The sequence below is a fragment of the Erythrolamprus reginae genome, chromosome 2 (assembly GCF_031021105.1).
Source record: "Erythrolamprus reginae isolate rEryReg1 chromosome 2, rEryReg1.hap1, whole genome shotgun sequence".
NCBI classification, from domain to species: Eukaryota; Metazoa; Chordata; class Lepidosauria; order Squamata; family Dipsadidae; genus Erythrolamprus; species Erythrolamprus reginae.
Window position 1 is genome coordinate 320,271,208 of NC_091951.1, and position 21,761 is coordinate 320,292,968.

Here is a 21,761-nt window from a genome sequence, read left to right on the forward strand (position 1 = left end):
TCCTACTCCTTATTCGTTAATTAATGAATAATTGAACATGTAACATACCTAATGCTCCTTCCTCCTGCTATTTTTTCTACAGCAACTGTTAGATACTAGGATTGGGAAGGGGCAGGGCCAACCTCTCAGCGGTACGGGTTTCCTCCATGCTCCATGGAGAATCCTGAATCCTAGATGCCTGGAGACCTGGAACCAATCAGAACCAGGTCAGATGCACATTGTAGGGTAGGTGGAAAAGAGAGGCATTGTCAGGGATCTGGGGCGAGGGAGGCTTACAACCCCCCCAGGGAAGCAGCACAAGCCTCTCGGCTAGCAGCGATGGAAGATGACTCTGTTGCCATCAGCTGGGATAGTCACAAATGGACTGATGAAAAAGAGAGATTGTGGATTGTTTGGGCGACAAGATCAAAACATTTATGCTGGAGAGAGGCAGAGAAATGCTGAAGCTGGTGAATGTTTGGCCAATTTAAAGATTAAAAAAACAAATTTCAAGCTTAAAGGAACAAAAGAGGTTTTAAAATGGGGTGAGCAGCTATATTGCAATTGAAAATACCATAGAGAGACTTAAAGGAACAAGCTCAAAAGCCTGGTTTTAAGGAGATTTGTATTAAAGGATCTTACAGGAGTAAAAGAAAAAGAATAAGAATTAAAGAAAACGTCATATAATTTATGTGGACTTTAAATACAGAGTTATTTATTAAAGAAGAAGAAAAAGGGGGAAAAACAAAGAGATTTCTTGGGAAGCAACATTGCCATCTGCTGTTTAAAAGAAATATTGCAATAGACTATGAAAGTAATCTGTTGACAGCTGGAGATTGACCTTGCTTGTGAGACACATAGAAATCAAAAAGAACTTCAAAGCAACCTGTGTTTGGCTATTCTGCTTGATGATGTACTATTTTTGTGAAAGAAGATAGGAGACCTGGAGAACATGGAGGCATGCATCAATAAAGAATTTAAGGAGATAAAACATTTTAATGACTATATAAACAAGTTGTCTCCTGCAAACAAAAGGCGAAAAGAAAGTAGAAATGAAGTTGAACTATAAACATTACAAAGAATACATAACGGGTGAAAAAGAAGATGAAGAAAAAGAAAAGCAACGAGACTGCACCCATGAAAAGGAAACATAAAAGAAAGAACAGACTGAGAACAATGTTGGGAGTTTTAGTGAAATGAAAAAATGAAAAGAGAATTGAAAATGATGGACAAACTGATGATTACACTGGGATTTACTGTGACATGAAAAGAGCATGAGGGGAGAATTGGTACCAGAAGAAGCAATTTAAAAATAAGAGGGATAACAGGGAGAAGAGATTAGGAGAAACTAAGAATAGTTTTATGCAAACAACTTTCATAAAATGAAGGGAAGGAATCTGGAAGAAAAGGAATTATTGATATAACAATAATAGAATGAAAGAAAAAGTTAGGAGAAGAGGGGGAAAGGGGAAATTTATAAGAAATGGAATTTGGGGGGGTTCAAAAGAGAATGGATGATTGATCATTGATAAGCTTTTTCTTTTCCTTCCTAGAATTAGAACAATTGTGCTATTATATTGTGTAATATTAGTGTAGATAAGTATGTGTAATTAATCAATATAATTATTCTGTCATATGTTTTATAAGTTAATATATTTTATATTAGATTGTATATCTTGGATTTAATCAAATGTTGATGTTCTGTATAAGATTTGTCTCCATATGAGATATGTATAATTTATAAATTTATTTAATATTTAGAAAACTATAGATGTAATTAGGAATATTATAAGACTTGCATAATTATTATTTGTAAAGGTTTTATAAAATACTATATATTTTATCTGTCAGTCTGAATTAAGTTTTGATGAATAGAAATATGAAGAGAAATGAAACAGATTTAAAAGGATTTAGATACTTATTAATATTGTTGGCATGTTATTAGATTTGTGTAATTATTACTTATAAAGGTCTCTATAAAAGATGATATAATTTACCAATGGGATTTTTCGATGTTATTAACCAATGGATGGAAATGTAATGATAAGATCAGAATTTATTAAAATACAGAGAATGTGAAAATAAAAATAAATTAAAGTTGGAAAGGAGATATAAAAAGGGGAAACATGTTAGAAATTTAGGGCATTTGAAAATGGCACAATAGAGACAAAAAAACCCATTATTTAAGATATAAATTGAGGAAAAGGTAAGACCTAAAATCAAGAAGTACAAGAAAATGAAAAAAATTGGAAGATAAGCAAAGGTGAATAATTTGAAAGAAAATTGAAAACTAAAGGTGGTAGACCCAGGTGACAAAAATAGAACAAAAGAGGCGGCATTAGTTAATAGTTGTTATACCAAGAATAATATATTGCATGTTTAAATATAGATAAAGGGAAGATGTTAGTTTAAGAACAGAATCGATGTTGGAACAAATTGAAGGTTCTGGAAAGCTTGTCTGTCAACCACATAACAGATTAAGATTAGAAGTACTCAGGGAAGGACAAGAAGGAGAAAGAGGAAGTAAGTAGGAAGGGGAGAGAGATAGGAGGGAAATAGATAAGAGGGAAAAATGGGAAAAAGAATATATATATTGGTATATTGAAGGAACTGGCAGGGCCAGCAGGCATGAGTCCGCCATGGCAAACTCCCATCGCCATAGCCAACATGCAGGGGTCCCTACAAGCTGAGCTGCACTAAGCTGCTTCAATGCGAAGCACGGCAGCCTCTGTAGAGAGATGACAGGGCTGACACAACAGAGACCTTTCAAACAACCATCTGGAAATTGAGCACGCCACAGAGCAAGAAGTTGCATGTCACCATCCTCTTTGAGGGGTCACCATGCAGCATGGAAATCGATACCTGGCCATCATTGACAATCATAGCACACAACAGATTTAAACTTAATATTAACCGCTCCAAACTTGACTGTAAAAAATATGACTTCAGTAACCGAGTTGTCGAAGTGTGGAACTCATTACCGGACTCCATAGTGTCATCCCCAAACCCCCAACACTTTACCCTTAGATTATCTACAGTTGACCTATTCAGATTCCTAAGAGGTCAGTAAAGGGGAAGTACAAGTGCACTAGAGTGCCTTCCGTCCCCTGTCCTATTGCTCTCCTATATCTCCTATACCTTTCTTCTATTCCTATATCTCTTCTTCTATTCTTTCATTGATATGTTCTATTACTATATCTTCTTTTCTATTATTTCTTAGATATATTTTACTATGAGTATCTCCTTTATAACCTTCATCATGTATTTTACTATGTGTATATACCCACTAAAATCCTCATTGTGTATTGGACAAAATAAATAAATAAAAAATAAATAAATGGCCTGGGCCATGCTGCAAAGAGCCATCCTGGGCATCCAGAGACAACAACTACAGTGCCAAGGCTGTGTACTCTCACCACTTCTCTTCTCTCTATACACTAATGACTGCATCTCATACGATCCATCTGTTAAACTACTGAAGTTTGCAGATGATACAACAGTGATCGGACTCATTCGAGACAATGATGAATCCGCATACAGACGGGAAGTTGAACAACTATCCTTGTGGTGTGACCAGAACAATCTAGAACTGAACACACTCAAAACTGTAGAAATGGTGGTAGACTTTAAGAGAAACCCTTCCACCCTTCCACCTCTCACAATACTAGACAACACAGTATCAACAGTAGAGACCTTCAAATTTCTAGGTTCTATCATATCTCAAGACCTAAAATGGTCACCTAACATCAAAAACATCATCAAAAAAGCACAACAAAGAATGTTCTTTCTGCGCCAGCTCAGGAAGCTCAAACTGCCCAAGGAGCTGCTGATTCAGTTCTACAGAGGAATCATTGAGTCTGTCATCTGCACCTCTATAACTGTCTGGTTTGGTGCTGCAACCCAACAGGACCGACACAGACTTCAGAGGATAATCAGAATTGCAGAAAAAACAATTGCTGCCAATCTGCCTTCCATTGAGGACCCGTATACTGCACGAGTCAAAAAGAGGGCGGGTAAAATATTTGCTGACCCCTCACATCCTGGACACAAATTGTTTCAACTCCTACCCTCAAAACGTCGCTACAGAGCACTGCACACCAAGACAACTAGACACAAGAACAGTTTTTTCCCAAACGCCATCACTCTACTAAACAAATAATTCCCTCAACACTGTCAGACTTTCTACTAAATCTGCACTTCTATTCTACTAGTTTTTCTCATCATTCCTATCACCCATTTTCTCCCATGTTGACTGCATGACTGTAACTTGTTGCTTATATCCTAAGATTTTTATTAATATTGCTTCTTCATTGCTTATTTGACCCCTATGACAATCATTGAGTGTTGTACCACATGATTCTTGACAAATGTATATTTTATTTTATGTACGTTGAGAGCATATGCACCAAGACAAATTCCTTGTGTGTCCAATCACACTTGGCCAATAAAATTCTATTCTATTCTATTCTATTCTAAAAACTACAGTTCGCCAACTATCAGGGGAACCACATCCCTGTTGTAGGCTGTGGCACCTTTCGCATCAAGTTTAAGAACTTTGATGGGCTGCTCACACCGATTGCTGGATTGTACACAGTTGCCTCAATAAAGAGCTGTTGTTGTCACTAAGCCTGATATCTGCCTCATCCGTTCACTCTATCTAACAACAACCCTGTGAAGTAGGTTGAGCTATATGTCACCTTGAATGCCGCAATGAAAGGTAGACTATAAGCCTAATAAATAAACAAGACCATAAAGTGACAGTTTTTTCATATCCTGGAGAGAATAAAAAAATAAATGAGCTGGCAACCTGAATCAATTTCATTACCCAAATGAAAAGAATGAAGAGCTTGCAAGTCCACAAGTGCAGATTAGTCATGTTTATCTTATTGAAAACACCACTGATCTATACCATCTATAATTTTTGCCATCTCTCCTATTTCAAATGGATCCCTACCCAGCAATCGTCGTGGAGGAGAAAGACTGATGGGCTAATGGCATAGAACATTTAATACGAGTTTGATTACATTAGCAACTCAGCCTCCCTCCGAGAACCTAGTGACCCTAACTATGGAGTTGCTCCATTACAATCAATTTCTGATAATACTGTATCAGGATGAAATGAAAGATAATAACTTGTTCCATTTCTTATAAATGAGTTCATCAGAAAAGGAACAGCCACTCCTTCCCTCCTTTCAAAATGTGATATTTTTTTAATCAAATGGAAAAGAAAAAGAGGGAAGGAAGAGAAGAACGTTTTGCTTAATGTGTCTCCACTCCTTGTGCTCACTGTGCCTGTACTGCTGTCTTTGAGAAAGAAAACTAAATATTTTTAAAAAGAAATCCGTCCCTTCCAGTAGATCCTGGGCCAGGGCAATTGGCAATTTTATAATCCTTTTTGAATTTTTATTTATTTATTCGAATTTTATCCCTTATCAACAATAATAAAATATGATTGTTTATAAATAACTCAAGATGACAAACCTACCTAATATTCTTCCTTATTTTCGGAATATAATATATTTTCATGGACTGTGATGATGATCCTCTTCAGCAAGATAAGAATTTTGTTTATGCTGGAATTTAATCATGAAAGTTGAGAAAAATAACTAATGAAATAAAGAAGAGACTATAAATTGTCAAGGAAGCATTTTTAGACATAAAGAATATTCAAGGGAATTGGATTTAAAACTATGAATGCAAATGAAAAATGTTATGTTTGGGTCAACTCTCCCTTATAACTGTGAAATATGGAAGTATACAAGGAAATTGAGAATAAGCTACAGCCTTTAAAATGTGGTTTTAAGGAGAAACTTATGGAGTCACAAAAAATCCAATCTACAAGAGGAAAAAAGCCTCATAAAAGGTATCATAGAAACATAGAAACATAGAAGACTGACGGCAGAAAAAGACCTCATGGTCCATCTAGTCTGCCCTTATACTATTTCCTGTATTTTATCTTACAATAGATATATGTTTATCCCAGGCATGTTTAAATTCAGTTACTGTGGATTTACCAACCACGTATCAAACAAAGAATACTTGCATAAAACTGAGACACAACTCTATGGAAAAAAGAATTCTGTTGGATGGAACAGTGGAACACAGCAGGGAATCACAAAGAGAAGCTAGAACAGCAAAAAATAATAAGTGGATGGGCTGCCAAAAATTTTACTGCCATACTGTGGGCGTGGCTTATTTTGGGAGTGGGGCTTGATGGTCATGTGACTGAGTAGGAGTGGCTTGCTGGCCATGTGACCAAGTTGGAGTGGCTTGACAATCATGTGACCGGGGGTGGCTTAAAGGTCATGTGATTGGGTGGGAGTGGCTTACATATTCATCCCAAAACACAGCCGAGGAGCTGATCAGCTGTGTTTTGGGCAAAGAAATAAAGGTTAGTATTGACCTGGGAGTGGGTGGGAGGACTCTTTTTCATGCAGCGGAAGAGAAGAATCCATCGAAACACTGAAAAATTTGCCAAAACTTCCCCCCAAAAGATGGTGGCACCCAAGGACCAACACTGATCGAATAGGATCCGTGATGCCATTGTCAAGTCACCAGAGGGCAGTGATGGGCTCCTATGAGTATGGTAGAACTGGTAGAAAAATAGAACTGGTATGTAGAACTGGTAGAAAAATTTTCGTTAGGTACACAGAACTAGTAGAAATTTTTTAATTTTTTTTCTTTTTTCCCCATCTGGGCTCTGGGTATGTTTTTCCTATTGCAGTAAATGAGGTTGAATGTGTATAATTTTTATAATTTGTGTGTATATGTGTGTGTGTGTGTGTGTGTGTGTGTGTACATACACATACAGTGTGTATATTAGATAATGTATATTTTTGTGTGCTTGTGTAATATGTTTGTACACATATGGCATATATACATCGAATTAAATAGTATATTTTGGATGTTCAGTAATAGTAAATAGATAGGGAAATTGTATCTCTTTGAGGTGAGGTGAGGCTAGCACCCTAACCCTAATCCAAACCCTTGACATGAGTGACATCAAGTTGGCCACTTTTAAGCCAGTGACATGACCTTTAAGCCACCCCTGGTCACATGATTGTCAAGCCACCCCCACCTGGTCACATGGCAGGCAAGCCACACCCACAAATAAGCCACACCCACAGTGTGGTTGTACATTTCTTTGCAGCCCTTCACTGCCAGGGTCAGTAATGGTGTGGGCGATCTGGTCCAAACTGGGAGAAACCCACCTGGTTAAGAATATAGGTACAATGATTGCCTGGGTGAAAAACGTTGGCCACAATATATATATAGAGGAATGGGAACAGATTTGGAAGAGAAATATCAAATTAACAAAATCCACAATATGCAAAGAAAACCAATATAAAATGCTATACCGTTGGCATCTTCCACCCAAAAGACTAACTAAAATGCACAAAAATTACAGTCCAATGTGTTGGAAATGTAAAAACACTCAAGGCACCTTCTTTCATCTATGGTGGTTATGTCCAGAGACAAGAAAATATTGGAAAAAAATAAATTATTGGTTGTGTCAAATAACAAATACAAAAATAGAATATACGCCAGAGTTTTGTCTACTGGGTATTTTGAGAGGTACCTATTCTAAAAATGTAAAATATTTAAGCTTGCATATTACAACAGTTGCAAGGATTGTATTTGCACAGAACTGGAAAAATCCGCAAATACCCGAAGACAATGAAATCATCAAGAAAATATACGACTGTGCAGATATGGACAGATTGACAGTGGAGCTTAATAATCGAAAATAATTGATTATTATGAAACCTGGACAAAATGGTACCAATGGACAAAAAAAAGAAACTTAAAAGAAGCATTGAAATAAAATATTAAGAAATTTAAAAGCAATTAAAAGACAATATTGATAGGAATGTATATATGATGTAGATTCATCTGTAAATATGATCATGTACTTTTTTTAAAAAATGGAAAAACTTAACAAATATATATTTTAAAAAAAGAATATAGGAGCAGGAGAAAAGTATGGGATAACAATAGGAACATTATTTTTCCCCTCAAATAAAATTTCAGTTGGCTAGAAAGGAGATGAATATAAGAGAATATTTAAAATGCAGGAACTTGAGCTGATCTTTTTGACTCAGCCCGTTCTTGTAAATTCAAACAAATGCTCATTATCACATAAAGCTGTAATCTTAAAAAATGTCTTTTGAAGTCTGAACCCAGGAAGCATCATTAAGACTTCAGTACACAAATAGCTTGTCACATTTTGCCTTCAAGCATGCATGCACCTGCAGTACTGGAAAATACAGTACTTCAATGTTTCAGAATGCAAGCACTCAAAAAGTAGAATGCTTACCATAAGTCCATCCAGGAAACATTGCTTTGGTGTGAAAGATATAGCGGTAGGGAGGGCTACGGATTTTTCAGTAGCTCATTATCAGTTTATAGCTGATATAGTAGATGCGAATAGAGAAGGATAAAAAAAAAGTTCTTTGAATAAAATAATGTTCTTTCATATGCAGATGCCTCTGCCTTGCTTGGCCTTCTAATTAGCTTTGATTATAAGAAGCGGCAGAGTGGCAATGTCTGGTCATTCTAATTAAAATGATCCCTATCCATATTGTAAGCCATTTTGTGCAACAAAAGCAAAATAGCATTTTCCTGAAAGTATTTGCCTAGGTTCACCTACTCAACATACAGGAAATAAATGCTCTAGATTGTTTTTTTGGCAAATTTCCACAAGCAAACGATGCAAATTTTAGTTCCAAATAAATGTTTTTATAAGGTGGATGCCATGGCAACAAATTACACCATCCACAAATTCTGACACTATAATACAAAATCCCAGCTGGAACACACTTGTTATACTATTGATTGAAAAGTAGATCAAAGTTTTATATTGGAAGTTGGGTGGTGGAGCAAAACATACTAACAGTGAGTCACCAGAAACCAAGGAAAAAATAAAAAATGAATTGAGATGCTCTAACTCAGGGCTGACAAACTCATGGACCATGGGCCAGATGTATCACCCAGGCTACATCCACGCCCAGTTTAGTGTAAGTGTTGTGATTCAGCCTGAGGCTCCTCAGGGACCGGCTGGATCTCTGCCGGATCCATGCCCAGAGGAGGAGGACAGTGAATAGGAGGGGGAGGACCAGGCAGACGGGGGAGAGGAACGTCAGGAAGAGGAGGAGGGAGAGCAGCCTGAGACCCCCGGGGGGGGGGGGGGCTCTCCCCAGTTAGTAGCCTGGATTCATTGGATGAAGACGCCCAGGCTATAATAGACATGAGGCAGCGACGAGCAGCTCAAAGACGGGGCCAATTAGAAAGGTATTTCCATCCCTGAATTGGCAACAGCTGGGTTTGGGTGTGGTTCTCCTCAGCAGGGTTGAAAAGGCAGGCCCGCCCTTACAGTCTTGTGGAGAGTTATCACTTAGAAACATAGAAACATAGAAGTCTGACGGCAGAAAAAGACCCCATGGTCCATCTAGTCTGCCCTTATACTATTTTCTGTATTTTATCTTAGGATGGATATATGTTTATCCCAGGCGTGTTTAAATTCAGTTACTGTGGATTTATCTACCACGTCTGCTGGAAGTTTGTTCCAAGGATCTACTACTCTTTCAGTAAAATAATATTTTCTCATGTTGCTTTTGATCTTTCCCCCAACTAACCTCAGATTGTGTCCCCTTGTTCTTGTGTTCACTTTCCTATTAAAAACACTTCCCTCCTGGACCTTATTTAACCCTTTAATATATTTAAATGTTTCGATCATGTCCCCCCTTTTCCTTCTGTCCTCCAGACTATACAGATTGAGTTCATTAAGTCTTTCCTGATACGTTTTATGCTTAAGACCTTCCACCATTCTTGTAGCCCGTCTTTGGACCCGTTCAATTTTGTCAATATCTTTTTGTAGGTGAGGTCTCCAGAACTGAACACAGTATTCCAAATGTGGTCTCACCAGCATTCTATATAGCGGGATCATAATCTCCCTCTTCCTGCTTGTTATACCTCTAGCTATGCAGCCAAGCATCCTACTTGCTTTCCCTACCGCCTGACTGCACTGTTCACCCATTTTGAGACTGTCAGAAATCACTACGCCTAAATCCTTTTCTTTTGAAGTATTTGCTAACACAGAACTGCCAATACAATAGTCAGATTGAGGATTCCTTTTCCCCAAGTGCATTATTTTACATTTGGAAACATTAAACTGCAGTTTCCATTGCTTTGACCATTTATCTAGTAAAGCTAAATCATTTACCATATTGCCGACGCCTCCAGGAATATCAACCCTATTGCACACTTTAGAGTCATCGGCAAATAGGCAAACCTTCCCTACCAGACCTTCCCCTATGTCACTCACAAACATATTAAAAAGAATAGGACCCAGAACAGACCCTTGTGGCACACCGCTTGTAACCTGACTCTGCTCAGAATACTCGCCATTCACAACAACCCTCTGGTGTCTATGCCTCAGCCAGCTGCAAATCCATTGAACTATCCAGGGATTAAGTCCAATCTTCACTAATTTATCTATCAGCTCTTTATGTGGAACCGTATCAAAGGCTTTGCTGAAGTCCAGGTAGGCAATATCCACGGCACCACCTTCATCCAACACCTTTGTGACATAGTCAAAGAAATCAATGAGATTAGTCTGACATGATTTGCCTTCAGTAAAGCCATGCTGATTTGGGTCCAATAAGTTATTGTTTTTTTAGGTGCTGATTTATCCTCTTTTTCAGTAGAGTCTCCATCATTTTAACGACAACTGATGTCAAGCTAACTGGCCTGTAGTTACCAGCTTCTTCTCTACTGCCCTTCTTGTGGATAGGCACAACACTTGCCATTCTCCAATCCTCAGGAACATCTCCTGTTAACAAGGATTGGTTAAACAAATCAGTCAGGGGGGTAGCAATGACAGATCTGAGTTCTTTAAGAACTCTGGGGTGGATGCCATCTGGACCCATTGCCTTATTTATCTTTAATCGTTCAAGTTCTTCTAAGACATCGGCTTCTAAGATCACTGGAGCTGAATCCGTACAGTTGGAAGCAATGCTATATCCCTCTATAGTATTATTTTGTAAGGTGTCTTTTGAGAAAACTGAACAGAAGTAGCTATTGAAATGGTCAGCGATCTCCTTATTCCCATTAATGCATGTATTTTTCCCGGTACTAAGCTTCGTGATGCCGCAGTTTTTCTTCTTCTTATCACTAATATATCTGAAGAAGGTTTTATCCCCCTTCTTTAGAGATTTGGCAATTTCTTCCTCTTTTGAGGCTTTAGCAGCATATATTATCTGTTTCGCCTCCTTCTGTCTCATTTTATACACCTCCCTATCAGCTATACTTCCAGACTCTTTATACCTCCTATAGGCAGCCTTTTTTTCATTGACTATAGTCCTTACATCATTGCTAAACCATTGCGGTTTCTTCTTCCTTTTACCTTTAGTTATTTGTCTTACATACAGTCCAGTGGCTTTTAAGATGGCCTTTTTAAATACAGTCCACTGGGTGCTCGCTCCTGCCATTTTATCCCTCCCCTTTAATTCATTATCTAAATATTCCCCCATTGCATTAAAATTTGTTTTTCTGAAATCCAATACTTTGGTTGCATTATAGGATTGCTCACAATGAGTTTTTACATCAAACCACAAACATAGATGGTCACTGCAACCTAAATTTTCTCCCACCTTGACATCTGAAACCCAATTCCCATTCGTAAAAACTAAATCTAGAATATTCTCCCCTCTAGTTGGTGTCTTAACCAGCTGTGCCAGAGCTGCTCCTGTAAAGGCCTCTACTATATTCTTACTTTTGCATGTAAGGGCACTGGGGATATTCCAGTCAACATCAGGCATGTTGAAATCACCCATAACCACAATATCTCCCTTTACTGCCATTTGGGTAATTTCATCCACCATCTTGTTGTCATATTCCTCAGATTGCCCTGGAGGCCTATAGATCACCCCAATTCTAATGACAGAACCGTCTTTATTTTGAATGCAAATCCAGAGGGTCTCTAGATCTTGACATGTATTTTGAATTAGTGTTGTTTTTAGAGTTTCTTTAACATAAATGGCTACTCCACCTCCCCTTCTCTCTATTCTATCCTTCCTATACAGTGTATATCCTGGTATGGATATTTCCCATTCATTAGAATCCTTAAACCATGTCTCAGTTATGGCAACCAGGTCCAAATTATCTCTAGATATTATGGCCATTAATTCACAGAGCTTGTTGCTCAAGCTTCGAGCATTCGTGCACATTACACGAAGAACATTATTTTCATTATTAGTTTGCCCCTTATCATCAACAACTACATCTATTTTATTTGCAGCTCCCTTTTCATAAGCTTCCAAAAACTGCTTTATCCTCATTGGTCGGGGACAGAAATCACCCACATCAGTTACATCTCTGTCCCCTTTACCTAGTTTAAATGCCTGTCCAAAAAAGTTCTGAATTCCTCACAGAGTACCTGGGTACCTCTGTATGATGGATGCAAACCATCCCTCTTAAACAACTCCCTATTAGACCACCTACTGACATCATGACTTACATAGCCAAAACCTTCAGCTTTACACCACTGCTTTAACCACACATTAAACTCTATGATACACGTTGTTTTATCCTCTTGGCCACAAACCGGTAACACCTCTGAGAAAGTCACTGAACTTGGGAGTCCTGTGACCTTGCTTCGATTCTCGGCGTCTCTGATCTTGGCTTGTGGCCTAGAAGTCTGGAAGACTTGGGGGAGGCATGGGTTTTATTATCTCCAGCGTTGTTTTTGCCAGCAAGAATCCTGTTTTATTGCCTGGCCTTCGTGAAACCTCTGTGAAGCTTCATAGTGTTCCTGTCTGTAAGAACAGTTTTTGTTACCTGTGTTTGCTTTGAATTATATAAACTGCCTTTGCTTTTTACCAGTGTGTCTGGATACTCTTTTTGGTTGGTGTTGGCGTCTGGGGGGACCCAGACAGAACAGTAAGGGGAGAAAGTCTCAATACATCATGTGAAGCTGCCATGATGATGTGCATTTGACACCGTTGCTCTAACTATAACACACTTCTCTATAAAGATATAGGACTAGGACAGAGTAAAAGCTAGAGTGTTAGATTTGGCCCAGCAGAACTGAATACCAAACCCTGTATGTGTGTTAAGCTCACTGGATGGACTTTATGACATCATTGTTAGGAGAATAATATTTTATTTATTTATTATTATTTAATAATTGGATTTCTATGTTGCCCTCTCCGAGGACTCAGGGTGGCTCACAAGATATCAAAACAATATACAATATACATATCTTAAAAATCCAATTAATATAGCTAAGAAACTTTCAAAACTCTAATAATAATTCATTCCCATTCATGCAGCAAGACATGCTACACTTGTCGGCCAGGGGGCTAGCCTCAAGTCTGGTGGCACAGATAGGTCTTTAAACTTTTACAGAAGGCGAGGAGGGTGGAGGCAGTGAGGGAGGGAGGTGATTCCAGAGGGCTGGGGCCCCCACAGAGAAGGCTCTTTCCCTAGGTCCCACCAAATGACATTGTCTAGTTGACAGGACCTAACTGGTCACTGGGACTCATGTGGCAGAAGGTGGTCCTGGAGGTAATCTGGTTTGATGCCATGTAGGGCTTTATAGGTCATGACCAACACTTTGAATTGCATCCGGAAACCAATCAGCAGCCAATGCAGTCCGCAGAGTGCTGGAGAAATATTGGTATGCCTTGGAAGGCCCATAACTGCTTGCGCGGCTGCATTCTGGACAATTTGAAGTTTCCGGACACTCTTCAAAGGTAGCCCCATGTAGAGAGCATTGCAGTAGTCGAACCTTGAGGTGATAAGGGCATGAAGTGACTGTGAGTAGTGACTCCCTGTCTAGAAAGGGCCACAACTGGTGCACCAGGCAAACAAGGGCAAACGCCCTCCTCACCACAGCTGAAAGATGATGGTCCAATGTCAGCTGTGGATCGAGGAAGATGCCCAAGTTGCGGACCCTCTCTGAGGGGGTCAAATCTATCCCCCAGAGTAATGGACAGACAGATGGAGGTGTCCTTGAGAGGCAGAACCCACAACCACTCCATCTTGTCAGGATTGAGTTTGAGCCTGTTAGCACCCATCCAGACCCTAACAGCCTCCAGACTCTGGCACATCACTTCCACTGCTTCACTGAGTGGAAACAGGGTGGAAATGTATAGCTGAGTATCATCAGCATACTGATGACAACTCACCCCGTGCCCTCGGATGATCTTACCCAGCGGTTTCATGTAGATATTAAATGGCAGGAGGGAGAGGACCAATCCCTGAGGAACTCCACAAGGGAGGGACCTATGAGTTGACCTCTGACCCCCCCACTTAGACAGATTGCGACTGACCGGAGAGGTATTCCAGGCTGCAGCAAGATACTCTGCCGAACTGTGTACAAGTGAATCTGGCAAAACCCCAAGCGCCCTTTAAAAGCCCTCTGGATCCATCAGGCATCTGGGGCGGAACCTCCTAATCAGTTCCACATCCCTGTGGGGGAGGATTGGAGCCTTAAAATCCAGCCGTAGCAGAAAATGATCTGACCATGACAAAGGAAAGGTATCTAAGCCCCTTAATTTCAGATCATTGATCAACTCTTCTGAGGAATACCATATTGGCAGTGTGCCCACCTTCGTGAGTTGGGCCCTGAACTACTTGGGTCAGGTCAATGGTTGCCATGGTGGCCATGAACTCCTGTGCCAACCTAGAGGATTCACCAAGCAATGGCAGATTGAAGTCCCCCAAGACAATAAGTCTGGGAAATTCTACCACCAGCCCAGCTACCTCTTCGAGTAGTGCAGGCAAGGCTGTTGACATGCAGCTGGGAGGCAGGCACATGAGCAACAAACCCACTTGTACCACAGGTACAACTTCACAAAGAGGAACTCACAACCTGCTATCTCAAGAGCAGCGAGCCTTTGTAGGCTGATGGTGTTCTTAGCTGTAATAGTCACTCCTCCCCCCTGGATGAGGAGGCCGACCTGGCATGTGTGACTGAGACCTGGCTGGGCCCAGAGAGATGGTCCCTTTCTCTTAAATGTGCCCAGCTGGGTTTCAGATGTGGCACCAGCCATGACCCCAGGGAAGGGGGGGAGGAGTGAATCCTGGATGAGGGTAGCTTTATTTGCAACTGACCTGGCATTAAGCAGCAATAGTCTAAGCCCAATGTCCAGATTTCTCTTGTCACCAGCACTCCGGGGCGAGTTCATGGGGCCAGAACAAGGGATCGCTTTTAAACAGCGAACTCTTGTTCCCCAAGAATGGCCTACCCCATATCTCCCACCATATCTTCCTGTCCCCAGCAAGACAGGAATATTCTCGCCCTCTGCCACCCTAGAGATGGGTCCCAACTCCTCCCACCTCCAGACCACCAAGAAAGCTAGCCCTTCCATTTATCTCATTCATCCCAAACATCCTTTTCATCCAGTCATATTCACTCATCCATCATTAAAATTAATCCCCCCCTTAATTTAATTAAAAGCAAGAATTTATGATTAACCCAATGAATAACTGTATGAATCAAAACCCCATCACAATCACTGACTATCATGATACATACGCATAACCACTCCACACCTACTCCTGCCCCTCCAATAAAATAATGTTAATAATTAAAGCAGGTCAGGTTTAGAAAAATATACTGTCCAACTCAGTCCAGTCCATCCAGGAATTGTTCTCTCTCTTACAAATAGAGAGCAATAAAGTTCTAAGTAAAATGATGAATTAATTGTCTTTCTAGTCAGGAATCCTAGGTCAGCGTTCTTGCCAGCTGAGTCAGAGAGTGAGAGTGAGGGAGAGCTAGAGCCTGAGGAATCTTCAGAGAGTGTAGAAACCCCAAGGATGGTAATATCTGACTCAGAGGGGGAGGAGGACATTGAGGATCAGGAGCCCCTATTAGATGCCCGGGTCAGAAGGTTTAGAAGCAGAGAGGAACAGATTTATGGGGAAAAGTTCAGAAAGTGAGTCTATGAAAGAAGTCTAGTCAGTTTTAGCTCTGGGGAACAGTGACCACTCCCAGACAGTATAAAAGGAGGATTTCTGGGAAAAAGAGGTGTGGTGGCAAATCATAATGGTGGCAGTGCTAGATCCAGAATTCCAGAAATGCTCCGCTGGCAAACTGTTGCTTTCCCTTTAACATCATCGCACAGAGATGTAGCTGTTTGAGAAACTCTGAAGATTAATAGGGTATGTTTTGAAAATGCCTGTAATCACTGTGGAATGTTTTAATTAGACTGGGCTCTGGGCCCGCAGTCAGCTCTGTTATCTTTTGACTCAACTTGACTGGGAACGTTGCCAGCAGAAATTACAAGAAGGACTCTGCTTTGTAACTTTAATTTCTAAAATACAATTTTGTTCTGGTTTGAATTTTTGGCCACTTTTTCTTCTGATCCGTTTAGGTATGAAGCAGAATACCTTCCCTCCCTCCCTTCCTTCCCCCCATCTGTATTTAGTTGCTGGAATAATTTCCAGGAACACACCACTACCACCCACCAAAATCTACTAGAATAGAAAAGTAAAGAATTGGCCTAGAAACTGAAACATTTCTTCACTATGGTGCATAATTAATTTTGCTCTGAAATTGAAAGGGATCATATGTAATAAAATGTTAACTTCAAAGTGAAGGAAATGGCATAAAATTGCCTACAGTGGTTGTTAGCCAATCCTCCACAAAGAAGCTGCTTTTGTCTCTATTGTGAATTCATCTCTTTTATGATATTTCATAGTGCTTTTTTAATTACTATTTCCCTATACATTCTCACATGCTCAACCAACATGGTTGGAGACTCCTTCACTTGTTTCTATCTTTTTCAGCTGTATTTCTGTTAAAGGTTTAATTTTGCATTTGTTTCTGTACCTTTTGAATCAAGCATCAGTATGCTTTCTGCAGCAATATTTTTTAAAAATTTTACTTGTGATATGGGAATTGCTTCCCAAACTGAAAGACCTTGTGGAAGGATTCGGAAAACAACTGTCTTCTAGCTGCCATCTGTCAATCAACTCATTCTTCCCTGTGGCGCGTGGCGAATATAATTTGCCACCATAAGGATAAATTACAAGACTACTCCTGGCTTTGGATCATTATCCCATCAAACAAAGTAGACAAGCCACCACTGAAATCTTAGCTGAATTGCAATAAATATTTCAACATAAAGCAAATATGTTGTCTTTCTCTAGCTTGTTAGGATACTTGTGCAGGAATCTATGAGCTGTAGCTCATGAGTGCCTTTGGCCCGTAAAACATTGTGGTTCTCTAATTCCTAATTCATACTAATTCAGTCCTCGGAGAGAGGCAACATACAAATCTAATAATTTATTATTATTATTATTATTATTATTATTATTATTATTATTATTATTATTATTACATTATATGCAATATTCAGAACAGCAAGTTGAAAATTGTTATTACAGTTACTTTTCATTTGCTTATATTTATATAAGAATAATCACCTGTATCATTTTAAAGGCCATGTTTAATTGCCTTAATTTATCATGATGAACACAGCAAGAATTCATCCAGATGCTGGTGTGGAAAGTACTATTAAATAGTGATCACTTTCTGTTTAAAAGATGGCAGCTGGAAGTGGAAGATACCAAGTATGAAGGTATCTTCATAGGACAGAAGCCACAATGAATAACAGAAGCCACATTGTTTTTTCTCGTGCTTATCCTCTTCTATATCAATCTGTATTATCACAAGCACTAGCTTGCTTAGCAGAGGAGGATACTAAAACATATCTATAATGGGTCTCCCTAATAGAGACAGAAGCCTTTCTGTTTATCTCATTGAGAAAGCAATATAATAAGAACCGTGGACTTTGGAAGTTTGTACTGAAACTGACAGGTGCACAAAAGAGAAATGTGCAACAGTAGCACAATAAAGACTCATGGTCATTATCTTACTGGAAGAAGGCACTTGTACTGAACTGATAGTTTGAGAATCACCCAAAACCTGGTGAATGAGGATAAAACATCACTGCAAACATCATTGCAATCATTGAATGACTTTAAGTCATGCCACTTAATCTATTGTGGTTAAGAACAGTGATGGGTTCACCACTAGTTCACATTGTGCCTTTTACATGCGCATGCTGGTTACCACTCTCAGCATGCACTGAGAGGTGCACAATAAAGAGTAAATGTATTGTAACTATTAGAATAGTTACTGATGATCTCCTGTTGACCAAAGCTGATAGCTGCTACTACTGTGTTTCTCCGAAAATAAGATTGGGTCTTATTTTCTTTTAGGCTTGAAAATAAGTACTCAGGCTTATTTTCGGTGAGGTCACCTCAGGGCTGCTTGGCTCCTTAACCACGGCCCACTTATCAGATGAGTCTGCGAGGGCTGGTGAGGCAGAAAGCCATGCAGCCTGTTGAAATCGATTCAGGTCCCACCATCCCTGCCACCTCTGGCTGCTGCTTCTTGAGAAAAGGACAATTCTGAAAGATTGTGGGAAGTGTTGAAGCAAACGTCGTCTCCATCATCTCCGTTCCAACTTAATTATAGTTCATAAAAACATATACCAAAATGTCCTACCTGTTAATGACTACTTCACCTTCAACCGCAACAACACAAGAGCACAAAATCGATTTAAACTAAATGTCAGCCACTGCAAACTTGACTGCAAAAAATACGACTTCAGCAACAGAGTAATCAACGCCTGGAATGCACTACCTGACTCTGTGGTTTCTACTCCTAACCCCAAAACCTTTAACCCTAAACTATCTACAATTGACCTCTCTCCCTTTCTAAGAGGTCTGTAAGGGGTGTGTATAAGCGCACCATTGTGCCTACCGTCCCTGTCCTATTGTCTTCTTTTGTTACCTTTTATCATTACTTATCTAATGTTTTATTTGTACAAATTGCCACCCTATAATTGTTTGCCAAAATAAATAAAATAAAATAAAATAAAATAAATAAACTGCTGTCTGTCTGTCTGAGAGACAGAAAGAGAGAGAATGACAACCCTACCAGTGGTGAGATTCTGCCAATTCTCTCCAGATCGGGCGAATCAGTAGCAGTAACTACAGGAGGCTCCATCCTCCCACCAGAATGTAATGCGTGAGCACTGTGCATGAGTAGAAGGTTGTGTGCATGGGCAGAGAAGGTACATGCAAATGAAGTGGGTATGCGCTCACATTTGCAAACAGAAAGATAAGATAAGTGAATCCCACCTCTTTTAGGACTCCCTACTATCAGTAATGATTGCATAAATGTGTCCAATGGTAAGGTCATCTCTTAAAACATACACATTGTCCTTATTCATTAAATCTCTACTGAGAAAACTAGATTGGAGGCTGGTTCCAGGAGAAAAAGTCTACCCCTTCATTTCCTAGCTGTAACTGCTCCTCAAAACTTTCCTTGCACTCTTTCACATGACATCAAAGCTATAGTATTTTTAATGTTAGGGACACATCATTTTTTAAAATCCTGTTGGCTTTTAAAAGCTTGACAGTTTGAAGTTTGAACATCTTCATTTGAGAGCTCAAGGTGTTTAATGTCTATGAACAAAGCTTAGAAGTATAAAAAGAAACCTTGAGTCTGAACTCATGAAAATTCATAAATCCTAGCCTATTTTTATGCTAAATCATGTAAAAACAAAGTCTGGATGTCAGCGAATAAGTCTGGAAAGTTACTAGAATCAAGCATTTAATATAGTCCCAGCCACCCACCTATTCAGTTGTGCATATACACATCGTATCTGGCTTCAGAACAGCCAATGGATGAAACCAGTCCTTTCTGTCTCTCTGCTCCATCTAGGGTTAGCCAGATTTTTATATTCCAGTCACAGCATGCCTCATTATGCACGCTTAGATCTTCTCATGATGCAAGTAATTGGGAAATTGGTTAACTGCAGACCATAAGTATAGCTGAATCTATACTGGGTTAGACTGATGAGTGAACTAATTTTCAGAGATCCAGTTTAATCCAAGCAATCACTCCATGTGCATGTTAAGCTAAGTCCATGAAATCAGTCATATTATAGGATGAGCTATATCAATTATCCTGTTTGGACTACACACACTCCTCCAAAAAACAAATAAATAAATAAACAAAGACTCGGAAAGAACCGTTGAAAAAATAGAAACATCTTAATATCTATCTAGAACCCACACCGCATTTCAGACATAAACACTCTAGTATATGTCCAGAGATACTTTACCAGAAGAGCCCTTCACTCCTCCACTCGCAACCGTACACCCTATGAAACTAGACTTACAATCCTAGGTTTAGAAAGCTTAGAACTAGGTCGCCTTAAACACGATCTAAGCATATCCCATAAAATCAATGTCCTTCCTATCAACGACTACTTCAGCTTCAACCACAACAACACAAGAGCACAGAACAGATACAAATTTAATGTAAACCGCTTCAAACTCGACTGCAGGAAATACAACTTTAGTAGCCGAGTAGTTGATGCATGGAACTCACTACCTGTAGTATCATCACTTAACCCCCAAAACATTACCCTTAGATTATCCACTGTTGACCTCTCCCGATTCCTAAGAGGTCACTAAGGGACATGCATAAGTGCACCAGTCTGCCTTCCATCCCTGTGCTCACATACGAAGAGAAGTTGCTGGAACTGGGCATGGATAATTTAGCAAAAAGGAGAACTAGAGGGGACATGATAGCAGTATACAGATATTTGAGGGGTTGCCACAGAGAGGAGGGGGTCACACTATTTTCCAGGGCACCAGAGGGCCAGACCAGGAGCAATGGATGAAAACTGACCAAGGAGCGATTCAATCCGGAAATAAGGAAGAACTTTCTGATGGTGAGAGTGATCAACCAGTAGAACAGACTGCCAGCAGGCTGTTCCCCATCACTTGACACATTCAAAAGAAAATTGAATTGCCATCTGCTTGGGTGGTGTAGGGTTTCCCGCTTGAGCAGGGGGTTGGACTTGATGACCTGCAAGGTCCCTTTCCACTCTAAATAATAAATAAAGTAAAATGTTTATTCTTTTATTTTTTTACTAGCATTATGCATATGAATATTATTATATCTTTACATACCTCCAATATGTACTTGACAAAACAAACAAATAAAATAAATAAATAAACAATAGGCACAGAACAGACTTTACAACAAAGTGATTGGTTGCAGGGTCAAAACTATAGCTAGTTCTGCCTTTTTTGCCCAGTAACGGTAATGCTAGTGAAATAACAAAGCTTTGACAGTATTTTCATGGCACAAGATATAGCTAGTAGATCTGGTCTGCAAAAATCCAGATCACCACCAGATAACATCAAAGCAATTTTCTCTATGTCTTGCTGCTATCTAGTGGCCATGTGGAACATCTTTGGGGGATACAAGACAGTTCCAAACAGGCAAGAATCTAGTTTTTATAAAATAGTTATTTTGACCTGGTAGATTATTCCTAGCATCTGTTCTGTCGGGCTCTCTGGTAGAACCCTCCCGAAAATTCACAGGTACAAATTTCAGACACACACACGTTTGAAAATTCAAAACAATGTTCTTTATAATGAAAAGTCACTTAAACCAAGCCCTCTTTTGGTATAGCAAAGAGCATTCGTCTCCAAAAAAACTGGTAATTTGTACAAGTCCCTTATCAGTTCTGTGATACTTAGCTTGCAGCTGTGAGGCAATTCACAGTCCTTCTTCTTTCACAAAGTGAAACACACTTTGCCCTGGTTTAGTTTCAAAGCGGGGGAAAATCAGCACACAAAAGGTCAAAGTCAGTAAAGCAGTCACGAAACACAATGATCAGATAATCCTCCACAATGGCCAAACCCACAGGCTGCTCTTTATAGCAGCCTCACTAATTACCACA